Consider the following 27,246-nt stretch of genomic DNA (forward strand, 5'->3'; position numbering starts at 1 on the left):
AGTCATTGCCCTACCCCTCTGAGCCTGGCTTCCTGTACCATGGGGCTGTTGATGACACTGGCAGCTCGAACGGTTATTGGGAATCAGGTGGAGTGTGGAGCATACCATCAGTAATCCATAAATACACCAAGCATTGCTATCTCTCAGTTTTTACAGTATACCTCCTGTCTTCCACCAATGGGGAAACTGAGACCCAGAGAGGGCACTGCCGGACACAATACTAAATTCTTCATGTATATTAATCTGTATTTAATCCTTACAGAAACACAGTACTAAATTCTTCATGTATATTAATCTGTATTTAATCCTTACTATGATCTCCCCTGTCTTGCAGATGGGGAAACTGAGGCATGCAGAGGATTAACCACTCATCCCAGGTCACTCAAGTGGTAAGTTGTTGCTACAGGAGTGGGAACCAGGCCTGGGCACAACTTGATTCATGACCTGCTTTCGTCAGTGTAGATCACAGGGCTTGTGAGGCACGGTGGGGAGGAGGAGGAGAAGGTGCTTTTCATGGAAGATCTCTCAGGTCTATCCTGCTCGGCAAACACAAAGTGTTTTTCAGACAGAAATTCTTCTGCTGAGGAAAATGCTCACTGCCCTAGTTTATAACTCATGCTGCTATTTTTTCAGTGCCCTCTTCCATCAGGTTTTGGTTATAGACTTTCATTCAACATTCTCCCGAATAAGGAAATGGTAAATATTATCTATAATGTACAGTGTCAGATTTCCATATCTGAATTTGATTGAGAAAGAAATACGTGAAGCAACATTTCTATCTCAGATGAAGAAAAGTGAGCTTACCCTGGGGGTGGACAGGGCCTCTTCCTCTGCCCTGTTCCCAGGAGGTCTTCCAACATGTTCTACATAAGATGTAGCTGGTTAGTAAGTATGGACTGAGCTGCTGCTGGGGAGATAAGAGGACACAGAGTAATGGTGAGGACATTGGTGGTGAGCTCAGGAATTACTTAGGGAGCTTTGCTTGAAGTGGATCCAGGGTGAGAGTGTATACATAAGATGTAGCTGGTTAGTAAGTATGGACTGAGCTGCTGCTGGGTCATCCTCCTTGGTGAACGAAGGAAGGGAAAGAATAAGAGCAGGAAAGAAACAAGAAATTGAACCTTTGGTTTCAGGGAAACCTAAAGATCGTCAATCTGAGAAAGGGTAAGCAGTAAAATGCACGCTGAGTTTCAATGACAGAGTCCCACAACTCCTTCTGTCCATTTTCAAACTCAGCCAGATTCCCACGATTTGAAATGTTATAAGACCATTTTGGCTTCCATGCCTTGGTGCATGTTCCTGCTGTATCCACCATCTATTCTGTTAGATTTTTAACTTTTTTATTGTGATGAAATATACATAATATTTATCCTTTTAATAATTTTAGGTCTACAGATCAGCAGCATTAATGACATTCATAATGCTGTATACCCATCACTACTGTCTATAGCCAAATCTTTTTCATCTTATCCAATATAACTTCTTTACCTATTAAGAAATAATTACACCTCCCCCCGCCCCGCCTCCAGCACTTGTTAATCTCTACTTTTTTACTTCTATGAATTTGACCATTCTAGGTACCCCATACAAGTGGAATAATACCATATTTGTCTTTCTGTGCTTGTTTTATTTTGCTAACCATAATATTATTTATTATTGTGTTTCATCCATGGAGTAGCATATTTCAAATACTAGTTTTATTTTTATGGCTGAATCATGCTCCATTGTGTGTATATATCAAACTTATCCATTTATCACTTGATGGACTTTGAGATTGTTTCCATCGTTTGCTTATTGGAAATGATACTGTTATGAATGTCAGTACGAATTTCTGTATGATATTGTAATGACTACACATGATATTATGCATCTGTCAAAAGTCACAGAATGTCGCAAGAGCGATTTTTTATGTAAACTATGGAGTTTTGACATCTATACAGTCCCCAAATCAAGTTTAAACAGAACTTCAACTTTAAATGATAAACTATGGGTTTTTAATGAATAAAGATATACCAAGATTGTTTCCCTAATTGTAACAAATGTACCACAGTAATGTAAGGTGTTAAGGGGTGGGATATGAGAACTTTCTGTATTATCTGTCCAATTTTTACGTTAAAATAAAGCTGCTCTAAATAATGTCCAATAATTTAAAAAAATTAGGAACTTCAGTTTCAAGGGGAGATCTCTTTCGGCTAATGCTCAAAAATCAGCTGATGTCTCTATATTGTTCACTGTCAAATATGAATTTTGAGTTGTATACGCACGTTTACTTCCAGAGTTATAGCACTTCTGACTTAATAAATTTAAATTTGTATGCAATCCAATATTCTGTGATAACCTACATGGTAAAAAGAATTTGAAGAAGAATGGAAATGTGTATATCAATGACTGAAGCACTTTTCTGTACAGCAGAAATTAACACAACAGTGTAAATCAACTCCACCTCAATAAAAATTTTAAATGAAAAAAAATTTCCTGCATAAAATACAAAAGAATATGGCTTATTAGCATTTTCATAGTTTTTTCTTAAATATGGGACACCGAATAAACTAGGATAATTATTCTCAAATCAACTCGAGTGTATTTTCACAAACCTTCCACTGGCTTGTCTATGGGGTGTACCCTGTTATTTGGCCAGATGTGTATTCTTCTGACCCATTGGTTAGAGCCAGCAGTTGGTACTCTTGACCTCAGATAAAACTTTCTTACATCTTGGAGGCAAGATCCTGGGAAATGCATCTCAAAAGAGAGAACTATTGACATTTTGCTGACAGAAGATCATAAGGAAATTAGTAATAATTTATTCAAGTTCAATCTTTTTATCTTATTATTGCCCAGAAAAGACTCCTGAATCAAAGTTGGACTAAAGAAGATCTTGAAGTTTGGGGCTTAAAATGCCCAACAGACAGGTGTTACGGGCATTTACTTTTATTTAGCTGAGACGTTACAGAAACAGAAACACAGCAAAGCACAGTGACCATGCCTGATGGTCTGGGTTCAAATCTCATTCAGAAGAAGCCCAGTGGTGCCCTGGAGGAGATGTCTGAGCCAAGAGAGAACTTTAAATCCAAATAGCCTTATGCCTCTGTTTACATTCCTAATCCAAAGTGCAATAGTTTCCTACAAACAAAGCCCTTCTGAAGGACCAGGAGACGACCAACTGTGGCCACCTTACTGTACCATCTTCACACTGTCAGCTGTCTCGCACTGAGCCTTCCTAATGACAAGCTGATCATCTCAAGTGACTAGTGGTCCGTTTGGCTCCCGAGCTGGCTCAGAGCTCACAATGTTATAAACCAACTGTCACATAACTGCTTTGCCAAGAATTGGCTTCCCTTCAATGGACCAACCCTGGATGAAGAGTTACTATGAATTAACTGGAAAAATGGCCATCTGGGCTGGTACTTTGGTGGCTTAATAAATTAAGTTTGTGATGCTCTATGTCTCACTTACTCTTGATCTGAGTAACTGATTGAAAGCTTGGCCCAACGCCTGGATGAGAATGGACAGGAGTTCAAAATCTTCCTTACCAAAATCGTCTCTCCTCTATTGATGCCTCATCCTTCTCTAGACCCTGTAGTGGCAAGAGACAGAGTCCCATCTCCCCTTAAGGGGTTCCCTCCATACCCACAGCACACTTCCCGAGACCCTCCTTCCCTCCGTTGCCAAATGTTCATTCCACTAGCCTGATGGCGCTGTCCCTTCTCATCACAGTCAGAGAAACACCCCGTCATTGAGCCTGTCCACATCAACCCATGGAAATCCTGTCAGGAAATCGCAGCTTTTTCCTTTTTAAAAATCTCTGTATTTAGATATTTGGTTTCTGATTTTTGAGATCTACCTCCAGAAGAGCTGAGCTGTAATTCCTCTTTCCTACAGTGTCTACAGCTGGGGTGGCAGCAAGACTCTCCTGATCCACTGAAAGCAGTGTGGGTGTGTTCCTTGTGTTTGTTCTCTGTAAGAATATGTAAAAATTGGCATTAATAAATAGTACATTTGACAGAACATTGTAAGTCAACTATAACAAAAAATTTTTAATAGAAATAGCACAGGAAGTTCCCTTTGTGCCTCAGTGGTTACAAACCAGGCTAGAATCCATGAGGATGTGGGTTCAATCCCTGGCCTTGCTCAGTGGGTTAAGAATCTGGCGTTGATGTGGCTGCGGTGTAGGTCAGCAGCTGTAGTTCTGCTTTGAGACCTCTAGCCTGGGAACTTACATATGCCACGGTGCAGCCCTAAAAAGCAAAAGCAAAAATAAATAAATAAGAAAAAATAAAAAATTAAGGCAGCCAGCTTGATAGAAGAACAAAAATATAACTTATGTATTACTTAGATAATACAGCAAAACTATAAAACACATTATTAACTCTGTAGGCAAATGAGAGTGGGGGGAATGAAAAAATGAGGAAACTATTAAAAGTTAACCAGCTCATTTTAAGGAACAGCACTCAGAGAGCAATAGGAAATTCCTCCAGAATAACAATTCAGATTTCCCACATACTCAAGGTGTGAAGCTGTGAGATTCTCGCCTGTTTCCAAATTTGAACCTCTCAGCTCACAGAGTGACAGTTGGAACAGAAGGAAAGATATGCATCATCACATTACCATGGTGACAGGTCATCATAGAACTTTCAGAGTAAATAGGACTCTGCCCACTATGGGTCCACCTGCTGCTGTCTAGACAGATGTGTCTTTCCATGGACGAGTGTGGCATTTCAGAGCACACATTCTGTTTCAAAACGTGAATCCCGGTCTCACACATTATTCTCCTTTTATGGAAACAAGTTTTATGAGAAAAAAATGACCTACCCTCCAAATATAGCTGACGGTGACAATGTCTGGGTCAAGAAGGACAGAACTAACAGGTTGAAAAATAAAGAGGATCTATTCTTGATCAAAATACCATCTCCACCCATTTCTACTGTCCCTGAGTCACTAGACATTTCTAGATCAAAGTACTAAAATTTGTTTGATAGGAAACAAAAAGCAGTATCAATAGCATTTCAATTTCAAAAAGCCACAGTTCTCTTTTTAAGCATACACTTATCCAACTATGTAATTTTTTTTTTTTCTTTTTGCCATTTCTTGGGCCACTCCCGTGGCATATGGAGGTTCCCAGGCTAGGGGTCGAATTGGAGCTGTAGCCACCCGCCTACGCCAGAGCCACAACAACGCGGGATCCGAGCCGCGTCTGCAACCTACACCACAGCTCACGGCAATGCCGGATCCTTAACCCATTGAGCAAGGCCAGGGATCAAACCCTCAACCGCGTGGTTCCTAGTCGGATTAGTTAACCACTGAGCCACGAAGGGAACTCCCAACTATGTAATTCTTTTCTCCCATTCTCAGTGTACATTCCTTCCTTTTTTTTCTGTATGCAACTAAATCTATATACTTAATTATGTCTTAGTCTCTGAATTCATTGAACATTTTTCCCATCATTATACATGTAGAACCCTGGCTATCCACTGAGCAATTAAGAAAAAAAGAATCACTAGCGGGTTGGATTAAAACCTATAATCAATGTTTTCTAAATGAAGTTTAGATGACCCCAAACTCTGGGATTTAATGTGTGTTCTGGCCTATAATTCAGTACTCAATCATACCCATTCTTATGATAATGTGATAAAGCTAGCTATAAGAAGGTAAGTAATAAGCAGGCCCTTGGAGCACAAAAAGTGAATATTTAGCAGAAAGAGGAGAGAGCTGCCATATTTAAAACAATATAGGTACCCTTCAAGGTATGGAATTCTATAGTAAATATCTCTATTTTCATGGATTTACCTTAAATATCTAGAACTAATATATCAAAGGGGATATTGAGAACTTTTAAAAAAATGTACGTGGTACCATATTTTCATATATTCTCCAAGGGTTACTCAGTTGAGGGAGTGATTAAGTGAGGGCGGGAAAAATCAGGTAATAATTACATTGCTTTTAGTGAAGAATTGTCATGGCTCCAAGCTTGATTAAAAAAAAAATGTATGCATGTGGATAGAGAAATTAGGGGAGAAAATGAGAAAGAATTAGGGACTACATGAAGGAAAATACAACAGTCTGATTGGAGGAACAGCATCAAAAGCAGATAATAAAGAGCAATTCAGGCTCCTGTTTTGGAAGAACAGTCAAACTGAAGCAGAGACCTTCCCTCTGCTCTCACCTGAGTATCCATGATAGGTGAAGAATAAATGAGTGACTTTAGGCACAGACCTTACAAACATGCTTGTCACAGTGCCCATGCTACATGATTTTTCAATTAATAAAGCTGGAGGGAATATAGAGACTTAGCGGTGGATCCTTCCAGGGACAGAACCTGGAAGGCTGCAGAAGAGGGAAGGAGGAAAATTCAGATTTTACAGGACATTCTCTTCTTCCTTTCGAATTTTGTACAAGTATGTTATTCATGTTGTTCTTCCCATAAATTTTTTTAAAGTGAACTCCCCATAAGAGTGGCACGAGACTCCCATTTTAATTTGCTTATGGTCACAAGGTGGGGAGCTCAGACAGGGCACATCTGCTCTGTGATGGTAGGGCCTCGGCAGAGAAGACTCCCGTTGGGGGCTGACTCAGCAAGTGGGGGCTGGAAGCCTTGGAGGAGACTTCAGTCCATGTCTGCAGCTGCAGCTGGGTTTGGCTAGAGGCCCTCTGTGAGAGCTCCCCAGGTGCTGGGTTTCCTTGCAGAAGGGCAGGCCCAGGGCATTCCTACCTTCCCCACAGCGGCTGAGGGCTCCACAGCGGAGTGACCAGGGTGCCCAGGCAGAGGTTTATGGCCTCGTCTAGTGGAGCCTTGGACACTCCACAGAGCTATTTCCAGGACATGTCTTGGTGACAAGTGTGCATTATGTCAGCTCTGGTTACAGAGAGGGGCCTAGACCCCACTGCTCAATGGGAGGAATGTCCAAAAAACAAACAAAAAAAAAAAAAAATGCAGGTTTGAAGATTTCCACATGCATAGACCAGTTTGAAAAATCCTCAGTAGCACAGATGCCACTCCAGCACATGTGATAGAGAGAATATTGCCTTTTGGTATAGGGCCAAGTGCAAAGTAAATGCGGGTTGGATACCTGCCTTCCTGAGCTGTTTGATAAGTAAACACAAACACTGAGGGAATATTATAGAGCAGTTATAGGATAATAAAGCATAGTGTCTACCTTAAAGATTGCTGTCTCTAGGAACCTTTTTCTCCATTCCTGTGTCAGGATGCGTGCCATCTCTCCTAGGCTTCCTACATTTCTTTTTCAAAGCAGTGCACATACTTGTAACGACTCATGGATTATGTATAATTGGCATAGTGGTCACTTTCCCTCTCAGCTTTGACATCCTGTAATGAAGGAAGTCAAAGCTGTTAGGTTCTTGGCTCACTCGAAGCATGATAGGGTTATGCTGAAAATAGCACATAACTTTCATCAGGCATTAGTCCACAGACCTCTCCCACAATTCTAAATCCATAAAGCTCTTGCCAGTGAAAAGCTTTCTTCTTCAATTTGGCACCAAAACTGAAATGGCAGCCAACCTGACCTTGACCAAAGCAAATCCATTTATACTCTCCTTTGACATAAATTTCTACACATTTTGCTGAGGGAATATCAGGGCATTTGAATTGCAAATTCAGCCTCAGGCCTGGCGGGGGGTGCTGAGTGATGTAAGGGGTGTGTACCAAATTAGCTCTGTTGTTTGGGAGAGAAGGGCATGAACCAGTCTGGGTTTTCCCATCTCAGTTTCTGGAATACACATTATACTTCAGGCAGTAGCAAGTTCTGTAAACTCTAAATAGAAGAGTAGACAGCTGACACCCAATGGGGCACACCTGGAGGTGGAGAGTGGGAGAGCGAGTCAGGTGAGGGCCCAGTGAGAGCACTGTTTTCGGAGTTTATGTGAAATACAATAAAGTGGTAGAGAAAAAGAGCCAAGGACAGCGCAATGGTGAGGAGCTGGAAGAGAAGAAATCTAGGTGGTTGGGTAGGACGCGGGGTTGAAAGATGAGGCTATAATGAGGTCCCATGTCTCATTTTTAGATGCATGGACTGCAGAAGGAGCCCTTTAAATAGAAGGACTATCTAGAATTGAGTGAAGAAAGTGGTATTCTAATTCAGGTTATAGTGAGGCATTACATTGAAATCTACCTATAATTTACTTAACAGTTCATCAGTTTCCTCAACCCCATCTTCATAATGACTTATGAAGCTATCTGAAACCACACTAGGTATTTCAAAGAGAGGGGCTTATTAAAAGATGTTGGGCATCAATGTGTTGTTAAGGCTGCAGGGCCCAAGAAAGGAGGGTAATGTTAGGCTATGTTAATCACGTGTGCAGTTGAGGAGCAGAAGCCATTGTCTGGAGACCCCAGACATTATTTCTCCAAGAAGATCGAATCCGCTTTTCTCTGTAGCATGAAGCTTTCATTGAGGGCTCCATCTGTCAAAGGGTTCAAACTCAATCCCAACGTCTTCCAAACTTTTGAAACAGGTTTGAAAGGAAATTTGAAAGTTCCTCGAAGATACTGTGATTCAGTGGGGTCGCTGAGTCTCTCCTATTTCCCTTGTATTTTTTTTTTTTCTGTCTTTTTAGGGCTGCACCCATGGCATATGGAGGTTCCCAGGCTAGGGGTCGAATCAGACCTGTAGCCACCAGCCTACGCCAGAGCCACAGCAATGTGGGATCCAAGCTGTGTCTGCAACCTATACCACAGCTCATGGCAACGCTGGATCCTTAACCCACTGAGTGAGGCCAGGGATCGAAGCTGCATCCTCATGGATGCTAGTTAGGTTCATTAACTACTGAGCCATGACGGGCACTCCTATTTTCCCTTCTATTTAATTCGGGCAATCTCTATGATGATAAGTTTTCATCTTTCTGATCTATCTAGTATGGCCGTGCTTCAACTCTGAGATTTTATCTCCAGCCCCATCCTCTACTCAGGACCACCCAGTTCTTATTCAACATTATCCCAAGGGTGTCCAAGAGAAAACTCAACCTCAACATTTCCAGAGCTGGAAACCTGATCTTTCCTTGTCTACAGAAATATACTCCACATACATTCTTATCATCTCTGGCAATAGCAACTCTATCCTTTCTGACAGGATGGTGGCCTTGGATTCATGCTGCATGACCAGCTGTTTCACATCCTGTATCCAAACTGTTGGGAAACTCCATCATTTCTATCATCCAAATATGTCCGGCAACATACAGCTTATTAGCACGTCCATTACAGCCATTCTAGTTCCAAGCCTCCTTATTTCCAGCTTGAATTATTACAAGATTCTTCTAACTAGTCTCCCTCCCCACACAGAAAGGCTATTCTCGGTGAAGCTGCCTCAATGACTCCTTTAAAACCTTAGTCAGATAATGTCTCTTTTCTCCTGAGGACCCGCCAATGGATCACATCTCACACAGTGTCCCCGGGGGCCTTGTACAGTTGTGCCCACCTCATCTGACTCTTCTATTACCCTTCTGTCTCTCACTTTACTCATGCTCCTGGCTTCTGCTCAGACATTTCGGGCACACCCCTACCCTCAGGGTCTGCACCTGCTGTTCCTCTGCCTGGAATGTGCCTGGCTCATGTCCTCACCCCCTTAAAATCTTTGTACAAGTGTCACCCTCTCAAGACATAAAACCCATTTAATATGCAAATACTTCCCTCTACCCAGACCCCCTTCCCTGATTTATTTTTCTCCTAAATTTTGCAGTAGTATTTGTTGATTCACTTGTTGACTATTTTCCTTCACTTGAGTGAAAACTATACAAGATGGATATTCTTGTGCTGGCTTTCATAGCAGCTCCCCTAGCAGGAAAAGATTATGCATTATATATTATCATGACATACATATAGTGTGAATGAACTGACCTCATTCTTGTTATTTCTAAGCATCATAATGTCCACTTAAAACTCCCTCTGTCTCCCTCACCTCTGCATTCAAACGTCCTACCTTCTGTCCTTCCCCCAAATCCTCCATCTCAGGCTCACATCAGTGTCATCCTCTCACCAAGATTCCAACTCAGCGTCATTTACACCAGGGAGTTTTTCTTTATCCTGTCTTCTTTCTGTTTTCAAAGTTCTTTTTCTAAGAGCCTCTATTTTGTATTGGAGTCATTTTATACACCTCTCATCCTTTCTACTAAAATGTCAGCGAAAACTAGCCTTTTTTTACTAATAGAACACAGACTTAGAAATGTTCTTATCATGAGACGTTTCAAACATACACAAAATAGCAAGCATTGTATAATGAACCCACATCATCCATTACCCAACTTCAACAATTATCAGTATATTATTATCAAATTTGTTTCACTAAACCTCCTGACCCTTCCTTAATCTAGTGATAACACTGGATCAACACATTCCCATGGGCTCAGTGTTTTCACATGTAGGAGAGTTTCCTATAGATACACTGGCCCTGGAAATCTAAGATCTAGCATAATTGCACCATTGCCTGAAACAAGAAATGTTGGGAAATAGACTAAATACTTCTCAACAAGGAACTCAGTGGGGAAATAAACAAATGATGATCTCTCAGATGCAAGGACTTGGGAAGCCGTCCAATATGCCTTGCAATTTTTCTTGGAAATTAGAAAATGCCTTGAAACTGCATATTAAAAGAGCACGCTGAACATTGAACTTGGAATCATTAATGGCAGAGCATATGCTAGTGAAATTGCTGTGCTTTAAAGAAAGAAAAATTGGCCATCTAGGGGAAAAAAGAAAATGACCTATAGGAAAGAGAATCAGCATTGTAGCAGCCTTCTTATTAATAATTTGTGCAAGAAGAAAATGGAATACTGTATTGATAGAAGTATGAGCCATGAATTTGATACTCAGCAAAAGTAAGTTGCTGGGATAAAATGCACTGCTATCCAAGTCATCATGTTAAACTTCAACTAATATGGTTCCCATGATCCCCTTTCAGAAGAATGAAAAAACAGAAAAAAACATAAAACAAAATTTCTAGAAAGATATTGACGAAGTACTAAACTTGTGTGTGTGTGTGTGTGTGTGTGTGTGTGTGTGTATTCCTTTGAGACTCAGTGAAATTTACGTAAGAGAAGTAGTGACTTGGTGTTGGCCACTAGGGTGACTGTCTATAATAATCCAGCAAGATCCACTAACTTTGCTTAGGATGGTTTTTTGTGTATGTGTTTTATTACATATACAGCATTTTAAAAATGAAATAGTAGATACATTGTTTTATGCAAAAATGTTCAACATTAAACATAAAACATATATCCACATTTAATTCTGATCTCTACAATTCAGAGACTAATTCACTGGACTAAATGAGCTGACTTTAGGGAGGAGAAGCAATGAGGAAGGCCTTGTTCCTTGGTCATATGTAAGCTTCCTAACACTGCAAACTCAATTCCCTCTGAGACTGAGGCTGAGGGCTCCAGGGCTTGTCCTGCACACGTATCCATGCCAGGATCTTCAACCTAAACACAGCTGCTGGAATCACAGGGAAGGTAGCAAGCCAGGTGGAAGAGGGACTCCCTGGTGGGGGCTTGCAAAACCTAAGAGGGCTCGGTTCCTGGAGAAGTGGCCACAAGCTCTGACTCCCTAGGGTCAGGTTCACAATGCACTGAGGATATTTTGCTGCTCTCTGCAGAGGGTGTTGGCTGGCTCTCAGAGTGTCTACAAATGTCCCACAGAAGCAATTTATCCTGGACATTTAGCAAGGCAGCCTTTAGGTGACTGGCCCCTGGACAGTGAAACTGATATGCAGAAAATGGGAGCTCTAAGACTCCAGGATAAAAAGGCTAATTCCAGCCCCCTGGGCCCTGTGAGGAGCAGGACATCTGATGACACAGGAGTGGAAGTGATGTCCATGTGTCTTTACCCCCACCATCCAGACAATCTAGCCCTGAGATTTTCATCTTGGAATTAGACAGCCTCCTAGAGTGCTTTCATTTTTCTTTAAAAATCTCTCTTTTTTTTTTCCCTAATACAAACACTAAATTTTGCTTATGCCTTTATCCTAAAACAAATAACATCCTAGTAATAAAAACATAAATGTAATAGCTTTAGTGTATTTCAATGTGAAAAGATTACAGGAAGCCTTGCTTCTTAAAATGTAATAAAATCAAATATATTTATTTGATTTAATTATAAAATTAAGGGATAAAAAAGAGCACATAATTAACTTCAAGCCTTCTCCTATAACTCAACCCACCCGAGACGGCACTGAGTTTCCTTCAAGCTTTTGTGTTTGACTTGAATGTTACATACATTCAAGAATTTACACATTCAAGAATCTACATCAGCTTTGAAAGACAATACTGATAGGTGACCCAGGCCCCCTACAGGACCCCACAGACCTGAGGAGACCTCAGGGCCTGGAAAAATCAAACCTGAGTCCTCATAGATTCTAGTCGGATTTGTTTCCACTAAGCCATAATGGGAACTTCAGGATAAATCTTAATACAAGGAAAAAAGTCCTAGCAATCACACCTTCAGATGCATTTCGCTTAGAATAAGAAACTCAGTGGCGTACGTGAGATAGACATCATTGGGTTGGAGATAGATAGCTGGATGGCAATAACTGATGTTTATGTTAAGAAAGAATAATTGATACAAAATGATTTTCTGTGCATTCATCCTGGCCTTAAAGATTATTGTTTTTCTGGAAACATATACAAAGCAAAAAGCTGTTTGGAAGGTAAATGAATTATCTAGGAAATACACCTAGAAATGTTTACATAATTTTCAAATGAAAAATTAAAGCTGTCAAAGGATCATTAGGGAGAGTTTTCTTGCATTCTTTTTTGTTTGTTTAGTTTTACAATTTAGGGGTAAATGTGCCAGGTGAAGAAAAAAGATCCCTTTCAATGTGAGACATGGTGCCAGGCATTGCAGAGAATACTAAGGTGGACACAGAGAATTTCCTACCTTGTGTTGCATTTGCAGCTTTCTGCACACTTTAATATTATTCATTTTGATTTTCAGCCACCTAGGGACGTACACCCAACAGCTATCATCATCCTCTTTGGACGCAAGACCAGAGACAGTAGTTGTCTTGCCCAAGGTCAAACAGCTAGTTGGGCAGGGCAGTGTATAAGTGAATTAATAGCACTGTAAAGGGTTTTTATGAGGACTCTGACAAAAGAAAGACAGTTCCCATAGGGGAAATGAAGATGCCACTAGCTGGGGGAAGTAAGACGGGCCTTGAAAATAGTTTAAATTATGAAGATTTGGCATTTCCAACAGCGAAAAAATGTTAATAAAACCATGGATTTATGAGGACTAGGATGCTGGATGATAGAGGCTCTTGCTACAGAGTCATAAGACTATGGGAAGCCACCAAGTATTTTTGAATTAGCTTCTTGTTCATGCCATGAGACTCAGTCTGACAGAACTTAAATCTCATTTCTAAACACTTGCAAATTGTTTGATCTTGGGCTTTACTGAAATCTCCGTTTTCTCAACAGTTAAATGTGGGTAAGAGTTATTACTTCCAAAGTTGTTGTGAGAGTTTGAACAGGCAAAATACATATGCCTGGAATGTAGCAGCCGAGCATAATTATTAGTCATTGCTAGGATGTGATTAAAGGCTACCATGGGGTGAAGTGACGGCAGACAGGGGTCAGGGCAACATGGAGTAAAATTCCTGGAGAAGGGAGTCAAGCTGAAGTTCAAAAAGCAAGTTGGAACTCATTTGGCAAGAGGTCCAAGTGAGGTATGGTGAGGGCTTGACTTGGGGTACCAGCTCTGGATATGTCAGGTGTCAAGAATTTTAAAACCTTCGATAAGCGAAAAATAAAATGTGATATGTGATTCTTACATGTCCAAAAATTAAAGCTTCTCCCTTTTGACTGGCTAGGTTTAAACAGTTTGATGACCAAATTTATAACAGTTTGTTCCAGGCAAAAAAATTCTATAAATACCTGAAAATCTAGCCTTCACACCTGTTCAAACAGCAACAAAGATCAAATGAACTAATAGAAAGACCAACCCCTTTCTTTCCTTAATGAGGGCCCATTGGTTTTTGTAAACAAATAAAAGACAATAAATTGCCCCAAATACCCCTTTTTTCAAAGCCAGGCTATAGGAATGATTCGGGAGTTCCCAGCCACCTCAAGGAGATAAGGTCTCACAGCTGGACCATAAAATGCTTTAGCAGCTCTGAGGATATTCGCCAAATCCCTTTGTTCCCACCAGACCTTTGGATATTTGGGAGTTTATCCTGTTGGTCCCAAGACTAACATTTTTTGGTTGTTTGTTTCACAGGTCAATGACCAAAACCTCTAAATAGTCACAAGGAAGCTCATGAAGAGGTCAGAAGCTGCCCCCATAACATTTGGCTTCTGGCCCAGGAACTCAGTACAGATCTGATATGGGGGCTGGAGTCGCTCTTAGCAACCTGTCCTTACCTTCAAGAGTAGTGAGTTGGCTTCTTTCCAGTGACTTCTGTTTTGTATGTTCAGTTCTTTCTAGATGACTGAGGTCCAGTGCTGCACTCTTCAGGGTGGGAGCCATGAGCATCATGTGGCCGCTGAGTGCTTAAAATTGTCTAGAATCGAAATGTGCTGTGAGTATAAAATATATACTGGATTTCTGAGGCTTAGTTATAAAAAAGAATGACAATATCTCAATATGTTTATGTTGATCACATTTTGAAATGATAATTTAAGTTAATTTCATTGGTTTCTTTTTGCTTATTCTAATGTGGCTGCTGGGCAATGTAAGACAACATATGTGGCTGCTATTATATTTCTATTGGAATGCACTGCTCTAGAAAGTTGCTATGGTTCTCCCAGATTCTCCAAAGTTCAAAGGATTTTGTAATTCTCGACTATTTTGTTGAACACACTTTGGTTTGGACATATAAACACATGTTCATGGGAGCTGATTATTTTATCTCTATTTATATTTGTCTTGTAATTAGTAATTGTCCTGTAAATCTGATGCTTGTGACAGATGACTTCCATTTGGTCTTAATAAAAGCTGAAAGGACCAAATTAGGTAGAAGAGGCACAAATAAAGGCAGATGGGGAAAAAAAAGGAAGGAAAGAAAAATACACAGTATTGGGAAATTTCTACTCAAAACACTTATGTGGAATGTATGTTATTTTATCTGTTTCCATAGAGGAAGGAACAGTGTCTCAGACAGGTTAAGTAACTTTCCCAAAATAAGGAGTTGCCATTGTGGCTCTGTGGTAGTGAATCTGACTGGTATCCATGCACATGCAGCTTCAATCCCTGGCCTTAATCTCAGTATTAAACTACATGACATCAAGGGGGGAGTGGGAATCATCTAGAAAAGAAATATCCTCCAGAGATTCATGAAATGATACAGGACTGTGTTTCATCCTTTGTGGAGGTGAGTTTGTCTTCAATTGAATGAAGAGTGGTTGCAACATGTTAAGTGGAAATACAATGTTTTTGTCTTTATTTGGAAATTACATATGAGTAAAGGGATGTTTACGGATGTCGAGTTGATCCAATCACCCACAAATTTAAGACTGATAAACTATATTTCTAAGAACTTGTTTCCTGTATATTTATGGAATAGAATTCACCAATAAAAACCCCTACTAGCAGATTTGTAATTTGGAAATGAAGAAGCCACTATTCTTGGGAGGTCGTGGTGGACAGATGCGGTGGCTCTCTGAGAGCCTCACCCCACAGCCAGACATGGTAGCATCACACGTCTCTTTGTGAACCCCTTCTCCACAGTCATGGCAGCCAGATGTTGTGGCTTCTTGACCGTCTTGGTGACTCTGATTTGGTCACTTTTTCCACTGCCGTGGATTGAAATCAAGAGAAGTCACTTCTCTGATGTTCTATCTGCAGACTCCCAGGTGTTTTCTGCCCAGTTCTTGCCACATTCACAAAACTTTTTAATTCCTGTGTTATCTATCACTTTATTTACAACGTATGTCATTTTTCTGCTTCCCTAAGGCCAAATATAGAATGTAATATTGGGTCCTATAACAATTCATTGTTGTTTCCTTATTTTTTATGCCTTCAACTTTAATTGCTACAAATCTTGGGACATAATATTTCTCTATAAGGATTATGCTTATAATGTATTGGTGCCATATTTGTAATAAGTAAACACATGCAATTTTTTGATTGCCAGGGTATTGACCTGGAAAAATTTTGAAACAGGTTGGTTAAAATGATGTTAACATTTAGCTTTTTATGACTCCGAATGAGTTATGACTGATTATGGGACACAAACCAATATTTTATATTCACATTTTGTTTCTAGGTAGGATGATGTACAGTAGGAGGTGGTCCTGCTGATGGTGTCACAAAAACATCTTGATAAATACCAAAGAAATCAATCCTCATCTGATATTTGAATACATAGTGTTAAAACATTTTGATGCTTTTGCTATTTTAGAGTTTTGACATTTTGTAGATAAAATGCAAAAGTGATTCATGAAGCTTTTAACTTTTTATGCAGATATTTGTCATAATGCTTTAGAGTAGAACAGGAAAAAACCTAAAGTGCCATTTGTTTTAATTTCCTCATTAATGCAAAAGAAAACTAATTAAATTGTCTAAATGCTGAGCCACTGAATTAAGCATTAGTTGTATAATTCAGACAATTTCATCAAATGCTCTTGCTATTTCTGGACTCACATCAAATCACTTGGTTTAGTGCCAGTTGCATGAATTTCAATGGCGAGAGAATAACTAGTTAAAATGTAATTAAACATGAATGATTTCCTATTGCAGTTTTGTAAACTAAAGTGTATTTAGGTGTGAGTTGGTAAGAAAACATAAGCAAATATGTTCTCATACACAAACCTCTCCTAGATCAACAAAGAAAACACTGGGTTTGCTAAATATGTCTACTGTATCAGTTAAGATAATTTTAGCTTTAGGTGACTGCATATCTAATTGAACCTGGCTTAAACAATGCGGATAATTAAATATTTCGCAAAACATAGATTCGAAAATTCCCAAGAAGCAAATTATGCTAATTTTTAGACTTTTAAAAAATGTATGGGTAAAGCCTCAATGACAAACATTTTAAACTATGTTGGAAGAATAATTTGACAATGAACAAATCTGTTTGAGGAATCTTTGAACTTCTTAAAAGCAAATCTTCATAATATTCTATAAATTACTATGATTTCTGGAACCGTGCTCACAAATATATTCAACAAAACAGATTTATTCAGAAAAATCACTGTTGTAATATTCTGAATATTCTGGTTAAAGAAGATTTATCATAGGTCAAATATGATAAATTCTTGCAACACGGAATCTCAGGATTGGAATGGACCTTAACATTCATCTAGTGAATTATATAAATAAATAAATAAATAAATAAATGTTATATTGTACAAAAAGCAAAGGTTTAGTTAATGCAATGCGAAGGTAGTAGAATGTCATATACACCAACTCCATCCATATATCTAAATTATGATTTTTAGTGTTCCAGAGAAATCATAACCCTAGACATTTGCAGGTAACAGTAGTTTGCCAAATGCTAAATCACCAAAGAAATTCACTAATTTGTTGATCTAGTCCTAACAGTGCACTAATACGTATAATGCTAGAAAATCTCATTCAACAGCTAGTAAACATAAAGACAAGCTGAATGAGGGCATTAAACTACTTCTATGCTGAATAATAACCAAGAGAATAAGCCTTTTCAGTTGTAAGATATGCAGAATCCTACGCAGCACAATACCTATTAAACTTCAGGAAAATATTTCAAAAAAGACAAGTTATTGACTTAATAACAATAATATATTTCTGATTATAAAAGTAATATATGCTCATTATTATATAAAAATTGGAAATGTGAACAGCATAAAGTCTCATAATTTTACAATCCAGGGGTAATCACTGTTTTAATTTTGAAAATATTGTTTACAAATATATTTATATGCATAAATTTAAAAGGATATATACAACTTTGTGTATTACATTTTGTATTGTTTAAGAACATGATTTTTAATTCTCCAATATTATTCAATCATTTGGATGTATCATAATTAATTTACCAATTTCATACAGCTGGAAAATTAGATCATTTACTATTTTTTGTTACTGAAAATAGTAATTTGATGAATATCTCTGCACATAATTTTTGAGAGTATAACAAATTATTTTCTTAGAATAGTTCCTCTGATAAGGCATAGTTAGGTTAAATGGCATGAACATTTTAAATATTTTATATTTATTGTTTTATAATTTATATATTCATAATTTTATAGTTATATAGTTATTTATATACTTATTATTTTTTCTATCCTATTCTTTCTTTTAAATCAAACCCCCACATTGAGTTTGCATTTTGTAATCCAATTTAGTTTTTGTTACTTTTTCTTGTTATGGACCTCAAGTCCTTGTGGAAGAAGGTCTTATGTTCATAATAAATAATGAGTGAATGTTAATTGTACAGAGAGACAATAACACAGATCTGGAGAAAACTTATTTGCTTGTAACTAAGTCCTATCCTATCCAGTTTACTTCCAGAAGTATTTCTTTTTTGTGTGACCTTGGTGCTACTGTCTCTTTTGTGCTGTTATCTCTATGTTCTTTTTGGCCCACCGGGCCCCTCCAAGAATGACCAAGATTTCAAGTCTCACTTTTTTTTTTTTTTTTTTTGGTCATTTCTTGGGCCGCTCCCGTGGCATATGGAGGTTCCTAGGCTAGGGGTCGAATCAGAGCTGTAGCCGCAGGTGTACACCAGAGCCACAGCCATGCGGGATCCGAGCCCGTCTGCGACCTACACCACAGCTCTCACGGCAACGCCGGATCCTTAACCCGCTGAGCAAGGCCAGGGATTGAACCCGCAACCTCATGGTTCCTAGTCGGATTCGTTAACCACTGTGCCACGATGGGAACTCTCAAGTCTCACCTTTCTTATAAAACTAAAATCCTTCCTCTAGGGTTTTAAAATGGAAAACTCCAGATCCCCTCCATTCTCCGGAGAGAAGTCTGCACTCACTATCTCCCCTATTTCCCTTTCACTTCCCTACCCTGAAGCCGTCCCCTTGAAGGTCAGCTTGGTTTCCTCAGTGGTCAAGCCAAGGATACTTCTCAGCTCTGGACAGACTTTGTTTTCAATTCTTCTTTCTCGTAAGGTGCTGTTCCCATGGAGTCCCTGGCACCATATGCTGCTGGGATTTTTTTCGTACTCATTTCTGGCCCCTCCTTCTCTGTTTCTTCTTCAGGCTCCTCTGAGTCCATCTTTAAAAGTTAGTGTTTCTCAGGGTTGGTGCCACTCTTCTTTTCATCCCGTGCACACATCCTGTGCAGCCTCATTCATCACTTCTATTATACCTCCAGCCTGATAAGGTTCCTCTCTCAGCGGCCAATGAGACACAGACTCTAGCGCCCTTGCAGGCACATCACACTCAGCAGCTTTCCGGCTTCGTCCTTCTTCCCTGGACCTGCTCCTTCTTTTATTTTTTTCTACTTTGTGAACAGCGCCACCAGATACCTTCTTTCAACTCCAAAACCAGGAATCTTCTCTGATTTCTCTCTGTCCCTGCCTCCCTCCACACAATCACCAGGTTCTGGTGAAATACTGCCTGAACATCTCCTAAATTTGCACCACAGCAGCGCGATGCCTCCACAGGGATTATGTTCTCTCACTCGCCTGAATGTCCCTGTGCTTTGCCCAGGGCCAGGGATATAATAAGTGCACAAAATATTTCCCGAATGAATGATGACATTAACTTTAGAAAATTGAGAAACATAAAGGGATAACAGAAGTGGAATATATATTTAAAAAATATCCTTCTGGAGATCCCGTCATGGCTCAGTGATTAATGAACCTGACTAGCATCCATGAGGACATGGGTTTGATCCCTGGCCTTGCTCGGTGGGTTAAGGATCTGGCATTGCCATGAGCTGTGGTGTAGGTAGTAAACACAGCTGGAATCCCATATTGCTGTGGTGTAGGCCGGCAGCTGTAGCTCCAATTGGACCCCTAGCCTGGGAACCTCCTTATGCCACTGGTGCGTCCTTAAAAAGACAAAGACAAAAAAAAAAAAAAAAAATCCTTCCTATTATTAGCACACAATTTGTTTTAACAAGCCAAGTGAGTCCAATATTATTTACATGAAATTGTTTTTGGGAACATCTGTATCAAAAACGTATATTTAAAAATGTATTTTTAATGACTTCCAGAGGCTATTTCTTCATATTTTATGTGAGAAAAATGCTATGCAGTGATTAATTTAGTCATAAGAGCCTTTGGCTGAGAGTTAACATATAAACATTTGAAGTAAGAAAACATCAAAACGAAGAAGTGGTATATAAACTGAATGTTGCTGCAATGAATTTTCATACGTTATTTACTTTTAGGGATGCAAGAAGCACATTCTAAACAACTTTGAAACCTACTTGTAAAATTCATGGTGAGAGTCTGTTTAATGTATTCTAATTTGTAAAAGTGACTTCAGCTTCCATTTAGTGATAAAATTCTAAATGTCCAACATACATATATTTATAATGAGGCAGCAAAAAGTGTGGGCAATGGCAGCTCTTCTGCAAATCGAATCCTGGTCATTCCTTTATCTGGTAATTAGTAACTGGATGCGTCCCAGGGCACATTTTTGAAGATTTTGTTGAAAGCTTCTGCAAAGCAGTATTCACATCTAACATTCAGTCTTTCTGGCCATCAAATACGACAGGGCTTCAAGGAATGAAAAAAGGAAAAGATTACTTATGAGGGGTTATGTGTGGAAGAGCAGAACTTCCTGGCACGGTGCTCACACTGCGGGTCTGTCTAGATTTCCCCTGGGTGACGTGAGACACTTGGAGGTTCTATTCTGCCTGTCAGGATGAACATCCCTGTGCTGAGATACACTGTAGTTAGGGGTGATGGGGTGCTTAAGAGGTGAATTAGAGACTCTTTAGTCTGGATGCTGTTTAGAGAGTGATCACCCCTGCGATGATCAGCCCAGGAACCGAATAAAAAGGAGAAGCATCAGTTAAAGCCATCACAGTTAACATCTCTAATAGATCATGTAATTACTCTTGACCATTCGAATCTTGAAGTTAACTTGAAGCTAATCTTGGCGTTAACCTGGTAGAGTGCTAAATGAACACATGAACTTTGGAATTTGGATTGTTTAGACACTGGATGGACAGTTTCCCAGTACATGACTGGACACGTCTCCCTTTTACTTGCTGGAGATTCCTTTAAACTTGGTAAAGCCAAAGGATCGGAGAGAGCATGCAGGGAGGTAGAACCTACAAATGAAAAGCCCATGTGATAGGAGCTCTTTGTGGAACCGAAGCTTGGGACACAGACTAGGAAGATGGTGGTGTTTGCCCTTTGGCAGTTTGGCCGATGTCTCAGAGTAATGCCTCACATTCGACTGCCACCTGCAACAATGAAAGAGAGGTAGTGAAGGACAGAGTTATCCAAACTGATAAGCATTTTTTGATCTCATACATGTGTCTAAAGTGTTCTGTGAACTTGTTAATAGTTGTAGAGTTAACATATGCCTTTTATTTTGCCCATATTGTATACGGGAAGGCATAACAAAAGGCAGGTCTTTGCAATTTAGATTTGGAAGATGCCTTACAGGCGGCTCTGACTGCCTTGTGGCAGAGGCTCTTCTGTCTTAAAGTTACTTATATTGTGAACTAACATGTTTGTCTCATATAATGATATCATTGGCATTGTAGAAAGAAAACCAGTCAATTACCCATATGAAAATTAATCTGCTGAAGTTAGATTTTTTTTTTTTTTGTCTTTCTTGGGCCATTCCTGTGGCATATGGAGTTCCCAGGCTAGGGGTCAATCAGAGCTGTAGCCGCTGGCCTACACCAGAGCCACAGCCATGCGGGATCGAGCCCCATCTGCGACCTACCCCACAGTTCAGGGCAACGCTGGATCCTCAACCTACTGAGCAAGGCCAGGGATTGAACCTGCAACCTCATGATTCCTAGTTGGATTTGTTAACCACTGAGCCACTATGGGAACTCCATGAAATTAGATTTTAAAAATAAATGTAAAACCAATTTTCTGTTACTCTGCAGATGGGGTATGAATTTCCATCAACCTAGCATACATATATTCTTAGATTTCATTATATCCTAGTGAATTTTTTTTCATTCATGTAAGTGTATGATTTTCTCCTCCACTAATGTATTTGCCTTGAAGTTTTTAATCCCAGAATATGATTTTGTAGCAAAGACAATACATTCGATTCATTGCCTGTTAAGAAGTGAACTCCTGGATTCTTATTGGAGGACAAGTCAAGCTAAGTATCTAAAAGAAAATGCTTGTTAGTTCATCTTTTGCTTCCTCCTCTGGTCAAGAATGATGATGAGATTTTAAAAACTGTGTTCGCATGCCCTTACTTACCCTGTTTTCAATGTCGACTGCCCTTTCCTTCTAGTCTACACTTGGTGAAACCCTACCCATCCTTCAAAGGCCAGTGCAAATGTCATCTTCCCCAGAAGGACTCTTCATGGGAGGAACTGACTTGCCTTCCTCGGCCCCCTTTGCCCTGGCCACAGGGCCCGGCAGCACCTATGATGAAAGTGTGCTGTCTGCTGTGGTTTTTAATGAAGGTGGATGACACGTCACCATATTTGGGGCCCAGGGGGTGATTCATTACCTGTCAAAGAGAGTGTTTGACTTAGACAGTGAAACATAAAATGTGGTGACAGTCTTTAGATGTGTTTCAAGTGAAAATACTATTATTTTTTACTAACTCAGGGAAAAAAATTACTTCAAAGAAATGAACATTTATTGTCTTTAAGGCTTGAGGGATGAAATCCAGGCTAAAAGGACTTTATTTTGTTTCTCGGCACTGGTTCTGAATGAGTAAAAGACCAAATGGCTAAATATCAACAATGTTTAAGAAAAATGATGCCTATTTAATTTGCCTAAAATGGCTCTATTGTCTCTAGTTTTGTTTAAGAATCATCTTTGTTTATGGCTCCAGATACACTACTGCTCAAGGCAACTCTAACAGTTAACAGTAAAATATCTGTCACTTGTAGTGTAATATAACAGCTTTTAAGATTAGCTTTACATGGGAGTTCCCTTTGTGGCCCAGTGGAAGCAGATTCAACTAGTATCTGTGAGGTTTGCTCCCTGGCCTTGCTCAGTGGGTTGGGGATCCGGCCTTGTGACCTGCAGTGGAGGTCACAGACATGGCTCAGATGCCACATTGCTGTGGCTGTGGTGTAGGCCAAGAGCTGTAGCTCTGATTCAACCCCTAGCCTGGGAACTTCCATATGCCTTGGGTGCAGCCCTAAAAAGAAAACCCAAAATTCATAGCCAGAAAGCAGCCCTCAAATGAGTTTATAACCTGAATCAATACGGCCTGTATGGTCTGTGAAAGCTTGGGATGAAAATTCATCATGTTGTTTTGGTTTAAAGCCGATTAGCAAAAGCAAAGGTGAACTATAATTAGAGGAAACACTTTTTTTTGTTCAAAAAGTTTTAAAGTAGATAAACAGTTTACCCTCAAAAATCACAAAACTTAAGAAAATAAGTCACTGAGTTAAGGGCTAGGGGCCCTAAAAAGAAAAAAAAAAAATAGCTTTATGAATGTTTCCTGAAAGGTTTTTATTGTGCCATTTACCTGTATTTTTACTTAATGAGATAAAAACAAATAACATTTTGAAAACATATTAAGTAATAATTTAAACCGTAATACAACAATTTTCATTTTTGCCAGTGACTTTCCTTATTTATACGTGTGCAGACTGATTTGTACACCCACAGTTGTATTGAAATTACCATTTTACATTACACGTTTTGACAGAATACCATATCATAATATTTCATAATGTTTTAGCATGGTCTTCCATTACAACCATTTTTTAAAAAGTGTATTTTTCTATTACGTCATTGCACTATAATGTATACGTATTATACACATATATACACAAATGCTATACATCCTTTTTTTTTTTTTTTTTTTTTTTATTTTCCCACTGTACCGCAAGGGGGTCAGGTTATCCTTACATGTATACATTGCAATATACATCCTATATAACATAAGTGCAAGTTAAATGTATTACTTATATAATATACATTCAAATAGATATATAAATTTGCCTATCTATCTAGCTAACTAGCTAAACATCTATCCAAAATCAAAAATAAATCTTTCAGGTTACTTTAATGAAGTATACAATTCTCTCTATTTTCTTCTAACAGTTTTGTTTAATTTTCCAGGAGGTCTGTGGCAAAACTAAATATGTTTAGAAAAAAATGGACTATTGATCTAGCAACATGGGTAGAGCAGGAAAAGAACTTGCAACTAAAGACTCTTTTTTTTTTTTTTTCTTCAAATGAATGGAATACTTTATTTCCTTTAAAGCACAATTTTGAATGCTTACTATGCTTCAGGAAATAGGATTTTGCTGGAATCACAAAAATACACATGGTTTAGAACTTATATTTCAGTGAAGGAAAAAACTAAAAACAGGTAAGTAGACAAATCAAATATTTATGAATTACAATACATCAAGGAAAGAAATTTTTTTAAAAAGCATCTCAAAGAAAATGTCTGCTTAGAGTGAGAGGTTTGTGAATTCTTTATTGATGTGCTGATTACAGGACAGTAAAAGGGTCTGATTGTGTGGGGAAAGCTTTCAGGCATTGGGAACATGGCAAGATAGAGGTCTGAGGTGGAAAGAGGTTATTTCAAAAACTGGGAGAGGGGAGCCTCAGACAGTGAGCCCGAGGGTAAATGGCATGAAGAGATTAAAGTGACAAGATCAGATCGAGTGACCAGATAAGGCAGACTTGTTGGCAGGGATTAGCAACGTGGGCTTTGTTCTGAGTGTAATATGAAACCTTTGAATAAATAATCAACATCATAATATGGTCCAACTTCCACATGAAGAAGTTACTCTTCACACAACATGAAGAAGGAATTGAACAGGCAAGAAGGGCAAAGAGACCCCATAGGAGGCGGTTGAAATTGTTCAGGTCAGACATACTGGCATGGTGGAGTAGAGTGATGGCAGAGGAAATGGAGACTAGTGGGCAAAGTGTCTCTCAGGTGGGAACAAATGCATAAGGTGATGTTTGGATATAGGGAGTAAATAAGAGAGAAATCGAAAAAGACTTAAATGTCTGACTGAAGCAACCAAGTTGCTGGTGGTAGTACTTACTAAGAGCAGGGAGACATATGGGTTGGTGATGGGTAGCAGTGGTGTCATTAGGTAGTCTGTTGAATACAACGAATCAGGCGTCAGAGAAGATGGCTTGGCTGGAGAGGCTGGCAGACACCTTTGGTGCTGGGGAAAGGCCCTAGGGTTAAGGCCCCCATGTTTTCATCTTACCTGTGCCTTTAAATTGGAGGAAATGGATGAAATCATTTAGAAAGAAAGAGCAGAGAAAAGAGAAAGGTTATCTCAAGACTAAGCTTGGGAACACCGACTTTAAAAGTTGAGAGGAGTTGGGGTAGTTGACAAAGGAGATTCAACAGCTGAAACTAGCTTTATTTGTAATGTATTTTTTAAATTAATTTACAGTTGATTTAAAATGTACCAATTTCTACTGTACAGCAAAGTGACCCAGTCATACATATATATATACATACATTATTTTCCTTATATTATCTTCCATCATGTTCTATCCCCAGAGATTGGATATACTTAGTTCCCTGTGCTGTGCTGTGCAGTAGGACCTCATTGCTTATCCATTCTAAATGTAGTGGTTTGTATCTACTAACCCCTAACTCCCAGTCCATCCCCCTATCTCCCCTCCCCCTTGGCAGCCACAACTCTCTTCTCTATGTCTGTGAATGTGTTTCTGTTTAGTAGATAGGTTAATTTGCGCCATATTTTTAATGTTTTTACTCTAAAATGTCTTCATCAAAAATTACAAAATACATTGGTAAATCTGGATGACACGGATTTCCTGTTCTATTCTTTTTTTTGTAGTATTTTAATATGTTCAAAATATTACTTGAAACATTTTAAATTATGGAAGGTTTTGCAAAAGTCATTCATAGCATGTTAGCTTAAAGTAACACACCTCACAAACTACTCACTTATTCATTTATTACTTAAAGACTAATACACTACGGCTAGAAATGTTGAAATTGGCTAGAACACTGATGTTCTTGTAATGCTAAATAATGTGATAATAAAACATAATATGTAGGGTCACCTACTAGAGAAGTTTTAAAGTGACCTTAAAAGGCGAGTCTCTGAAATTAAATTGTCTTCAACTCATGCTCTCCTTTGCTGTGAACTATATAAGTCCCCAGGCAGGAAGGGATTGTAAAGATATCTAATCTACCACATCATTTTCTGATGGAGAAACTGACTCTCAGCGATGCTGAAGGGCTTGTTCCCAGTCTCAGCCCGTTCTTCAGAATCTCTCTCAAGACTCTTCACCTGGTTCCTATAAAAAACACATTTAGATGACGTGTCTCCAGGGATGGCTTTCTGCTATACTAGAAATACACATTTTAGACATAAGTTTTAGCTTGCATGAAGCTTGGAAAAGCTCAAGTAGACCATTTTATAATATAAGCTTCAATTAAAAAAAAAATCCTTTATTTATTTGTTTTTTATTTTTGAGGCTGCACCTATGCATATGGAAGTTTCCAGGCTAGAGGTCAAATTGGAGTACAGTTGTAGGCCTATGCTACAGCCATGCCACACCAGATCTGTGCCACATCTGCAACCTACGCTGCAGCCCAAGGCAATACCGGATCCTTAACCCACTGAGCAAGGCCAGGAATCAAACTCACATTCTCAGGGTCACTATATTGTGTTCTTAACCCACTGAGCCATGATGAGAACTCCTAAGCTTTGATTTTTAACACATCTCTGTGCGCTTTGTAATCACTGGTAGTCTCTGGGAAACTTTTATACAATACAGATAACAGAGAGCTGTGATTGTGATGTAAGCAAGCTGATTAAATAACAAACTGTACTTAGATGACAAAGGTGATCAAACACACCACAAAAGGAGTTTTTAACTTTCTGCAAGTATCCTATATGCCTTTTCCTTAAATATAAGATCTCCTAGTATAGAAATGGCAACGAGGTTTAATTATATGTGTCCCCTTTAATTCGTAGTGGCTGCCTGGAGTTAAGCATTGAGAAAAGACTGTGCCTGGACTAACTGGGTACAGTAGTTAGAGTTCTTCAGAACCAATGTGTATATTAAAAGAGATTCATTTTAAGCAATTGGCTCTTCTGATTGTGGGGACTGACTAACTGTGGAATCTGTAGGGCAGGCCAGCAAGTTGGAAATGCAGTGAAAAATTGATGGGACAGCCTGGAGACAGAATTTCTTCAACAGTACAGCAAAATGATTCAGTTATATGTACATATATATCCAT

At 39.1% G+C, this 27,246-nt stretch overlaps 1 long non-coding RNA gene across 1 annotated transcript in view; it reads left to right on the forward strand.

Moving 5' to 3' along the window:
- Window positions 326-27,246, forward strand: part of LOC110260767 — a 51,669-nt gene continuing 24,748 nt past the window's right edge. The window contains exons 1-2 of the long non-coding RNA XR_002344170.1: window positions 326-389; window positions 14,413-14,516. This is a non-coding gene — a long non-coding RNA (uncharacterized LOC110260767). The remainder of the gene's footprint in view (window positions 390-14,412; window positions 14,517-27,246) is intronic.

The sequence above is a fragment of the Sus scrofa genome, chromosome 5, assembly GCF_000003025.6.
Source record: "Sus scrofa isolate TJ Tabasco breed Duroc chromosome 5, Sscrofa11.1, whole genome shotgun sequence".
Taxonomy (NCBI): Eukaryota; Metazoa; Chordata; class Mammalia; order Artiodactyla; family Suidae; genus Sus; species Sus scrofa.